Below are 9,966 nucleotides of genomic sequence, written 5' to 3'. Positions count from 1 at the left end.
CATTGTCTAAATATTATTTGATAACCGTTAGTGTTCTAGCATAAATTTTTAACCGTATTCATTATTGGTTGATTTGCAAAAGATAGCAGCAGTAGAATAAAGTAGTTGTTGTTGTTGGAAATTTGATAAGTAACGAGATTTAAGTATCACCATTGCATGATAGATAATCAGTGATGGATACAATATATACTGATGACTTCATAACACCTTGAATACAATAAGAATGTATTACTTCGTATAGAAAATTAGTAGAGGTAAAGGAGGATGCTATTACATTCTGGCAAAGGCTATCAGAAATTGGTTTTATTGAATCATATAAAAAATACAAGCCTTTTAGTCTCAGAACGACGTAATTTTGTCATGAAACTATGATATACCTATTTTCCCAAATGTCATCTCCTATAAATTGACAGAAGTATACATTTGCAGATGGCATAAGCAAAACATTATTCCCATGCTAATAGCCTGACTGCAAGTTATCAATGATTATATAATTGCTAATAGTTTTATCTTGAGAAATTACGTTGCTTGGAGATCAAACTGACTTCTTATCAATTTCATGCACAACTTTCTCTCAGTCTTGATTCAAATAAGCTTAACTCTGCACGATAAAGTCCCTATTTACAGTGATCAAGTGCCCGAATTAGCATAGCTATGTGGTTTTTCATGTGGGCTCTGGACCGGGTGAATTAGGCTACTCTTAGTATATGGGCGCTTAACGAGCGAAAAACACATCACTATCCGTGAAGCTCTAGTTCGGAGTGTTCGAGCAATAGCCATCCATACCAGCTGCTCCGCCTATCAAGATAGTAGTTGAACCATAGTTCCTACAGCTGATGCAGTAAGCGGGAAAGCGAAAAACCAAATATTAAATTATCTCGAAAATAAATGTTTGATTGTCCTTTTAATCACTAAATCACACAGCTGAGGAGCGATACCCTTGGATTCCTAGATATTTTCTCTCATTCTTCAGATTTTATTTTCTGAGCTTCTTCCTCTATCCCTTAACAGGTATGTATTCTTTAACATTTTTGTTCCCCTATTTCATTCTTTATCATTTGTGGTCCTTTCTTTCATTCTTTAACATTTGTGGTCCATTCTTTCAAACTTTATTCATATATTTATCAAACATTCTCATTAATTGCCAAATGAATGGCCTTCCCCTCCGGTGCTCGTCTTACACCGTCAATATTAGTTTCGAGCTTCTAACTATCCCTCCAGAAAAGAAATTTTTCCCGAGCAGCAGCATGAAACGCCTTCACTGGACCATTCCAACCTGGAACTATTTGATATGTGCGTGAAGCCAAGACAAGATATTCATTAGCTGGATTTAGTGATAGGGCATTTGGAGCACTGTATTCCATTTCCCTTACTCTGCGATATTGTAATCTCCATAAAAAAAAAAAAATTGTATTATGAAGCATGCTTCCATGAATAACTGTTGTCAATCAGATTTTCTTTATACAATTTATGTCTCATTCCTTCATCACTATTACAGTTAACGAAAATATTTTGGTCGATTTAAAAAATAAAAACAGGAAAATCTTTCTACGGAGCACTTAAGGTATATGGAGGACTACAAAATATAACGATCTAACTATATTGACGGCCCCCCCCCCTAAAAAAAACCCAGACATTGAATGACGTGTCTGAGGCCTTTGTCCTACAGTACACTAGAAACAGACACATTAGTTGTTATGTGTGTAGCATATGCAAAGCGCTTGCTTTCTAGGCCAACCAAGTAAAAAAAAATCAGATAATTTGGCAGTGATGGAAATTGAGCGGTAATTAGCAGGCTATAGCTACATCAAACACATTCCCCGTTTCTACAACAGGCATATTATATATATATATATATATATATATATATATATATATATATATATATATATATATATATATATATATATATATAAAATATATATATATATATATATATATATATATATATATATATATATATATATATATATATATTTGTGTGTGCGTGTGTAATACCAATTTTCGTGCCAGTTTCCCGGACCTGGGTTCGATTCCCCAGCCAACCAGAAGCTTTTATCTCTGAGTTGATTCCCCCTTGGTTCTCTGATCACAAGGTATAGAGAGAATCCAGATATTAAGGGAGTATAGTATATGCCTGAAATAAATATGAGAAACACGTCTAAATGTACAAAATTTATAATTATGTATATATATATATATATATATATATATATATATATATATATATATATATATATATATATATATATATATATATATATATACTGTATATATATATATATATATATATATATATATATATATATATATATATATATATATATATATATATATATATATATATATATATATATATACTGTATATATATATATATATATATATATATATATATATATATATATATATATATATATATATATATATATATATATATATATATATATATATAGATAGATAGATAGATTGATTAATTCTTTCAGTGTGGTCTTCCCAAATTTTTTAGTATCGATATGTTGATGATGTTCTAGGTATTTTAGAAGAAAATTTTAATCTTGAGGGTTTTGTTTCAATCATTAATTCATTAGTACCATCTATAAAATTTACTATAGAAAATTAAGAAAATAACCGTATCCCATTTTTTGACGTTTTAATAGTTAGAGAAACAGATAAATTTAAGTTTTCCATAAATAGAAAGCCTACAAATAATTTGTCATATGTACATTTTTACTCCGGTCACTCTAAAAATATAAAGCATTCAGTTTTTCCTCCATGTACCTTAGGGCATTTAGAATTTGTAGCCCAGATTACATTGAGGACGAGTTCACTAAAATAGAAAAAATTGCAACAGATCTTTGCTATCCCAAATATTTCTTGGAAAGATGTATGAATAAGGCTAAGAAAACATTTTATAGTGTCTAATTAGAGAGGAAGGAAACAATTAATTATATGCTTTGTTTGCTATTTCATGTTTGTTTTTTAGATGTTGTACCCCTTTTTGAAAAAAACTAGACATTGATGTAGTGTTTAAATATAATTGTACAATAAAAAACATGTTAATTAAGAATAGTGCTAGAAATGATAATAATGTAATATATAGCATTCCTTGTTCAGAATGTAACTTATTCTGTCGGCCAAACATCCAAAAGTATCCAAGTCAGATTAAAACAGCATCAGGTGGCCGTCTCCAGGGGTTCTCTTAATAATGCCTTGGTTAGGGTCAAGTCACAGAATTAGTTGGTCAAAGGCGGAAAAAGTAATCCATGTAAATGACTATTTGCAAAGGAATTTTGTTGAATTTTTTTTAATCTCTTGTACTCAAGGTAGAAATTTGAATCTAAGCCCAGGTCTGTTTTCCGTTAATCCAGTATTATCCTTTTATCTAAAATCTGACTTCTCCTGAATTATTAAGAAACTGACAGATGTTGGATCCCCTTCTCCTGTATAAATACGATGTCTGTGTATATGTATTCTCATCTTTATCACTAACAAGCTAGTGAAAGGATCATCTTTAATCAGCGAGTAACTGACATTTTCACTCTGTTGGCCGTAGAGTTTTAAATTTTTCGCGATTTCGAAAAATTTATACTAGCTTAACACTTTATTTTCTTGTGTTATTCGAGACAAACACCTGAAACCAAGTACTCTTCGATTGCTGAAGGCTACCATCGTATGTCTGCGATGGCAGCCAGGGGTTCTTCCCCCATCCCTACCTCCTCTCCTCGAACTAGAGTGGAGAAGGGAAGGATTAAAAAGCCTAGGTGTCTCACCTTGAGGAGCCACAAGAACCTCCCAAAGACACCTGATACCCAACCAGAACCTGTTGCAGGGACATCTAGAGACCTCCAACAAGAGACCTTAGAACGCCCGGCAACCCCGGAAGAAGTAGAATACGACGAAGAAGACCATCAGGACACTGAGGATAACCCCACCCAACTGTTACCTGCAATCCAATCCCAGGACGACACTACTAATCCTGCCAAGTTTAGACTGACCCCAGGACCTAACACGACCTCCTATGCTGCTGTTGCTGCCATGGAGGCCAGCAACCCGCACCTCAAAATGACCATACGTCCTAATTGCAGGGGACAGCTGGTCATTTCTGCAGAGGATTCACCCACCAAGACCATCCTAGAGCAGCAGGAGAACATGAGCAAGCTCGACTTCCCAGACGGGCCAACCACCATCATCATCGTTTATGATCTTGACCTCCCACTCGAACCTGTGCTGCAACACCCCTCCATTCTCACTGCTAAGAGATGTCAGGGGAAGGCCGGAAGGAGATCGCACAAGCTGGAGGCGGTCTTCAAGGGACCTCGCCCCCTTCAGCTCTCCTTCGGCCTCTGGGGCACCTTCTACACCAAGGAGTACTTTAAGGAACCCCCTAGATGCTTCCACTGCCAGAAGTTCGGCCACCACAAGGACCGTTGCACTGGACCAGAGATCTGTGGAGTGTGTAGCAGCTGGCAGCACCCTACCCCCTATCGCCTTGCCAGACACAAGGCAGGATACCAGACCACCGGCCATTGCCCGAATTGCAGAGGATCTCATCATGCTTGGCATGACAGATGTCCCTTTCGGCTTCAATGGATTGCAGACTGTCATGGAGAAGATCGTCACTACAATCTTCATCCACGTAAGAAACGTCGAACACAGCAACCTCCAATCAACCACACCCCTCCACCAATCAACCGCATCTCCCAACTAAATCCTAACCCCTCCAGACATGCCATTACTGAGCGTCCTTCTCCTCCAAACCTTCCTCCAGCACCTAAACCTTAACGTCCTCCCAAACCTCTTCCAAAGTCAAGAAGATCCCCTTCCTGCACTCCTGCCACTCCTTCACCTCTAAAATTCACCTCTCCTCCTGCTGTCCCACAGCCCAAAAAACCTTCCTCATCCACTCCTGCAACCCACACACCCAATTCCTCTCACTCCTTAAGAGAATTCATTAGTCTGCCTAGTCCCGCTGTCAGAAGCCAACAACAAGAGGCCTAACAATTCTTGTTAAAAGCAGCATTCCCTCGAAAATAGCACAAACCATTGACTGTGGGACTGAAACAGAGACTCTGAGTATTCAGATATCCCTGCTTGCTACAACTCTCACAGTACATAATATATACAAATACCCAGCAAAAAGCATCAATGCTGAGGCACTTTTCGCCGCCGCTTCCATTGATGACATAATAATTGCAGGTGACTTCAACACCCTTCACCTATTCCTGAACTCAGTATCTGCAGCAAATCAAACAGAAAGACACTTGCATGCTTTACTGCAAGAATATCCGGATGTAACACTCCTCAACAATGTTACAAATGCCACTCATCTAAAAGGAGAATGCCTAGACCTTACCTTCCTCTCTAGGGCCATACAAAGAGTTGCTAGATGGCAGCTGCATCCTGTATTAACGAGCGATCACATTGCCATATAAATCAAACTCGAAATTAAGCAATATTTTATATATATATATATATATATATATATATATATATATATATATATATATATATATATATATATATATATATATATATATATATATATATATATATATATATATATATATGTATATATTTGGGCTCAAGCCATGTCGTCCTGATGGAAGTTCCTATAGGGTAGCTTCCTAGGGTATATTACAACTACGGCGATATTCCCAGAGAATTTACCTTAAGGTACCCAGAATTCTAACTCCTGGAGCGAGTATCCCTCATGAAAGGGATATCGCGACATATCAGAGGACGTATTCTTGACACGCCACATGGCAATCTGCACCCCAAACAGAGATTACGTATCGAGGGGTCAATTGGCAAGAAACGAAAACGGGAAAGAAAAAGGGGGAGCCGCTCCCAAGGCTCCCTATTCTCCAGTTTCGTAAGCGTGCCTGGCGCCAATCCTGGCGCCATCTGTATTCCTTTTTGCGTAGCTTAACAACTCGGTGTTTTTTTTCCTGTGTTTCTCGCAAATCTTGGATTTATTCAGTTTTTCATGGCTTCTCCAACTTCGTCGGGCTCTGATAAGTTGAGTACCATTTCTTTTATGTATAAATGTAGGCTCTTGGAAAAGTTTTATGTGGTTAATAGTATTAATCTTTGTTACAAGAGCCGTTGCCTACCGGAGGCGTCATGGACGCTGTCGCTCGCTAGGTATGAGTTTTAGTTAGCCAGAGCGACATTCCCGGTTGTTTTGCTTTAATAAATTTTAGCTATTTAGCGTTACATAGGATTTCCTTTCGTGCTTTAGTATTATTTTAGCGAAGTATTCGCCAACTCTGGCCTACGCTAGGCCATGTAGCCTAGTCGTTTGGTCCTTGTACTTCCTGCATGATTTTGGTTTTTCCGAGTGTATTAAAATTTTATTGAAGCTTTAGGCTGTTTTTTATACATTTAAGATTAGGTTGAATATTTCCAAGATAGTATACGAGTGAGTTTCGGTGATTTAGGTAATCGATTCTCTTGGTGCCTAGGCTAAGTTGCTTATGGAGCCTTAGTATACTTTCTCATACTCCCTGGTTGCTTTCTTTTCTTCGGAGAAGGTATGCAATCCCTTTCCCTCTGTTTAAGCCTAAGTGGTATATCTGAATTAACTTTCGATAAAACTATACTGGGGTGTTACTGTACCTTCCTGTTCCAGTAAGTCTGGTTTCAGAGAGGGACAGAACAACAGAGTTTTTAGTCTGAGTCTGTGTTTGTCTGGCTTGGGGTAGAGTCTCCCTCGCTGGCCTGACACAGACATAGGAGGCTTAGCCTCCTTAGGTCACTACCGAAGGTTTCTGTACGAGATGATTCCTTCTATTGTGATCTAGCAGACTAGTCCTTGTTGCTGTTCTCGGGGGAGGATAAGATTCTTTCCCTAGGAGTAGCAACACCTTCCTTGCTTTGGTTCTTTGGGAGCTGGCAAGTATTGCTGGCCTCCCTCCTTGGATCTCCCTTAGGCTAAGATGAGTTTTTTTGGCTGCGGGTGATCCTTCACTAAAGCATGGTTGGTAGGACCCTCTTTTGTCCCTTCCCCCTTTATCTCCGTAATGGCCTAGCCATTACAGTACTGTACGTCATTCTACATCTGGACCTAGGATAGGTTAGGATGTGGAATTGACTCAGTCCCTTGCCGGCCGGCAGAGTCTGCCGGCCGGCAAGGGTCTTCTGCTTTGAGTGCTGCCCGGACCTCCCTTGGTCCTTCATCCATGCCTGCCTGTAGAGCCAGACGGCATTGGTCAGGAAGCCTGAATTAGATTCTCCCCTTCCTTATATGCACTCTTTCGGATTGCCGGGCTTGGAGGTACTTTACGCTCTTATCCCGGCATCCATTCTGTTTTCTTCTAGTGCTGTACCCAACCCGGCTGCCGGCCTCATAGGCCGGCAGCCGGGCAGTCGTAGTCCTCTGGTTCTTTTGCTGCCGGCCGGCATTGGTTGTTTACCTTTGCCGGCCGGCTAATGTCAGCCCTTGTCTGCCGGTCGCTATGAGCAGTGGCCGGCAGCCGGGTACTACCTTGTGTAGTTGCCGGCCGGCAGTCATTGCCGGCCGACATTGGCTGTTGCCGGCCGGCAGTTACTGCCGGCAGTTACTGCCGGCCAGCACATGCATTTGAACCAGCGTTCTGCCGCCTTATAGCTGTTAAGTAGTATACTTTAAAGCTAGTTATGGTGTGTGCCGGCCGGCAAGTGCCGGCCGGCACATAACCTTCTATACTGTACCAGTATTCTTCAGTATAACATATACTGTAAGAAAAAAACTATAGTATAAGTTTTGGTACAGCACTGTGTGTTCTAACACTTTTGTGTTGTCTTGCACAGCCCTTTGCTGTTGCCTTACAGATAAGAAAGTGAGTTCTTTCTTGTCTATTATCCAGGATTTTAAAATCATTGCTTAGGTGTGAGCTACACCTGTTTCCTTCTGGAAACTTTTCATTGGTTATTCTAGAAAAGATTAACCATACGATTTTATTATCTGGAAGGTTGCAACAATTGGTTGTGAAGGAAACACAAATGTGTGTCTTTCCTTTCTGAATTGTTATGCTAGACTATGCATATCCATTGATACGTAGTTCACTTGATACTCATGGAAATTTTTTCTCTTTACAGGAGAACCCTCCAAAGTGCGGAAGTGTTTTCTGCAACGTCCGCAGTAAGAACCTCTGCGGACATGAGTTTTGTAGGAGGCACGCAGTATGCGCTGTCTCCTAGGACGGCGGAATCAAGGGATATAGCAAGGGAGAAGCTTCGTACCTGGGTAAGGGGCTTCCAGAAGAACACCTCTGGACCTTACCTTCCAAGTGAGGAGATGAGGGCGTATCTTTTCCCTAAGGCATCAGCTGATGCAGTGATTCCCCAGCCTCAAGAGGAGATCCCTCAAGTTCAGATCCAGGTGGATGCTGAAGTCGTGGTCGCTTTGCAAGACATCCAGTTGGATGACAGGATGTCTGATGTGGACGAACGTCTGGAGGAAGACCTCCTGGCAGGAGGCCAGGATGAAGCTCAAGCCCCAGACATTGTAGAAGAAGAGGCCGACGAGGTGTCGGCTACTCCGGTTCAGATCCCGGAGCCTATTCCCTCAACATCGTCCGCTCTCCCAGTAGAGCTGGGACAGGCCCTCTCCTCCATTGTTAGAATGATCCAACAAATGCAGAAGGAGAATCAGGAGAAGGCGGCTGCAATGGAACTGCGTATGCAGAGCCTTGCAGCATCACATGGGCCCCAGAAAAGGCTCAATGTGAAAGACCTTCCCTTGTGCTCAGATGTTAACCCATGGAGGTATGCTGAGCACATGCCGATGACGACTGGAAAGATCGTCATCTCGGATAAGTTGGGTTCAGTTCCCCTAGAGGAGGTGGAATTCTGGCCCAGCAAGGGGTCATATCCGGACTGTTATGTCCGGCTGAGGAAGGAACCAGCTTCAAAGGAGGAGACAGAGCCGAAGGAGGTCATAGTGATGGACCATGCTAAGGCTCAAGCTATGCTTTCATCCTCGATGAAAGAGAGGGGCTTCTCGAACTCAAAGGTAGCTGCATTGAGTAAGGAGCTCCCTTCCTTTGTGTCCTCTCCTGTTAGAGCCTTCCCCTTTTTACAGAAAGGGTTTGCAGCTGTACTAAAAGCAGTCGAGGCCGGCAAGCCTTGCCCCTCCCTGGAGGAGTGTAAACCCTTGTCGCTGGCCCTGCCTATGGACCACAAAGACTGGAAGGACGTCCATCATACGTTCTCAGTTGGGAAGTTGGAGGCTGATATTGCCGGACGACAGTTCGGCGAGGACCTCCCTAAGCTGTCTGACTTTCTTTTGCGGAGAGAGCTCGAGACAAAAGAAAGACTGGCTGCCTCAATGTCTCTTCAGCCTACTCTTGAGACGATGGCAAGTGACCCCAAGGTCCATGAAATGTTCATGGTAGTGGCCAAGACTCATCTGGCCACAGTGACGAAGGATCTTTATAGCTTCGTCAGGGCGAGGAGAGCTTGTAGGGAGTTCGTGTTCACCTCGGCTACGGCGAGGCACGAGCCAAGGAAACTAATCTCCTCCAACATTTGGGGCAAAGTCCTTTTCCCTACCGAATTGGTCAAAGAAGTAGTTGATAAGGCCGCCTTGGAGAATAGAAACCTTCTCCAGAAGTGGGGCCTGGCTATCAAAAGAAAGTCTTCCCCGGATGAGGGTCCTCAACCAAAGAGGAAGACTATGAGGACTAGGCTACCGTCTCGGCCAGCCAAGCCTCTTAGACAGCAACAGCAACTGCAATTGCCATTGCCTTCAGTGCCGCCAGAGAGTTATGGGGTCCTTTGACTGGCCAGACAGTACTACGTTGGATCCTTCTCTTTGGTTACGGTTCTTTCTCTTTGCCTACACATACGCCGTATAGTCTGGCCTATTCTTAACAGATTCTCCTCTGTCCTCACACACATGACAACACTGAGGTTACTAAACAATTCTTCTTCGCTCAAGGGGTTAACTACTGCACTGTATTTGTTCTGTGGCTACTTTCCTC

The sequence above is a fragment of the Palaemon carinicauda genome, chromosome 6 (assembly GCF_036898095.1).
Source record: "Palaemon carinicauda isolate YSFRI2023 chromosome 6, ASM3689809v2, whole genome shotgun sequence".
Taxonomy (NCBI): domain Eukaryota; kingdom Metazoa; phylum Arthropoda; class Malacostraca; order Decapoda; family Palaemonidae; genus Palaemon; species Palaemon carinicauda.
The sequence above is the reverse complement of the archived record's forward strand: the minus strand, read 5'-3'. Positions refer to the sequence as shown.